The following is a 1,509-nucleotide window of genomic DNA, read 5'->3' as shown; positions in this document are numbered from 1 at the left end:
ATAATGAGAAGCAATAGAGGTCATCACCTGCTCTGTTAGATCCGCCCTTCTAGGAGAGCTTGAATTGCCAAATAAAGAAACTAATGCATTAAAACAACCATTCAAATGGGAAAAGTGAGTTCCAAGAGGCTACTATAAAGTTGCTGTGGAAAGTGGGGGTGGATAATAGATTGGTGCAGAATAAAGCCAGGAAACTGCTTAGAAAAATTGTACCACGCCATTTCCCTTGAGTGTTTATTGAGGGGTTCAATATGATCGGATTTCTAACCAGGTTTAAGCAGGTAGCATTCCCTAGGCAGGTCCCTCCAACCCATCTCCTCCTAGATCATGGAATATAGTTTTATGCTTTTCCCCAAATGCAATTGATACATATTTTGAGATACACAGTTCTTCCTCAATATGCAACACTGGTTAAATATCAAATATAATTCCTGTTCATTGTTTTGGGGAGAATTAACCCTTGAATCACCAAAGCCTCTTAGGGCAAGATTCTGAAAGATCCATCTTTAACTAGTTTCAAGAATCAGTTGGTGGGAGAACCGAAGGAAGTTGTAGTGTCAGAACATAAAATGCTTCCATCTTCCCCTTTCAGCCTCCAGTGAATTCCTTCTTGCCAGTCATTAAACAGGGGAAATAAAAGAACAAATGTAAGGTAATTAGGTACTTCAGAAATCAAGACCAATTAAATGAAAGGATGAAGACTAGATAGAAAACACTATGAACTTTAAAATTAGAGAATTAAATTCAGATTCTGAATTTATTAAAAACTAATTTGATAATTTAAAATATAAAAAAGAATAACACAAACAAACCAAAAAGTAGAAAAGGCAGGTGGGATTTAAGATGTGTGATATAAAGGAAAAAATCCACAAGTCTAATACATTGAGGAAAATAAAATGAGATGTGGTGTTGAAATGTAAAAATAATTAGAATAATATGCAATAAAATGGGTAATAACCAGAATAATTTTTTTAAAAATCTAACACAGATTATAGTAAGGGTTAAAGGAAGGAAGTTGACAGATTTAAGAGAAAAATAAAATACCAAATATAAAACATGAAAAAGGAAAAATAGAGTTAAAATGTACTAAAAGTAAGAAACTAGAAAAATAACTGAGGTCACATAAGGAAATTCAAGGGGTAGTATTTCCACTTCTAGAAATTTAAAGTCATACTTCTATAAATTAAAAAAAATTACAAGGTTTATTTATTGAGGTTATATATGCAGTAGGATGATATTGGAAACAAACTAAAAATCTAACAGGAGACTGGTTTAATAAATATGGATACTGTACAGTCATAACAATGGAATGAGGAGAAACTCTATGAACAGATGTGCAGTGACTTTCAGAACAGACTCTTAGGTGAAAAAAAGCAAAACACAAAAGACACTGTACCTAGATTAAGAAAATAAAGATAGATAGCTAGACAGCTAGATCTATCTATCTAGATTATGTAGCTAGATACCTAGATAGATAGATATAGATAGGTCAGTCAGTAGATCAGTTGG

This window comes from Trichechus manatus, unplaced genomic scaffold, assembly GCF_000243295.1.
Source record: "Trichechus manatus latirostris isolate Lorelei unplaced genomic scaffold, TriManLat1.0 scaffold00183, whole genome shotgun sequence".
Taxonomy (NCBI): Eukaryota; Metazoa; Chordata; class Mammalia; order Sirenia; family Trichechidae; genus Trichechus; species Trichechus manatus.
This window is presented reverse-complemented; position numbering follows the sequence as displayed.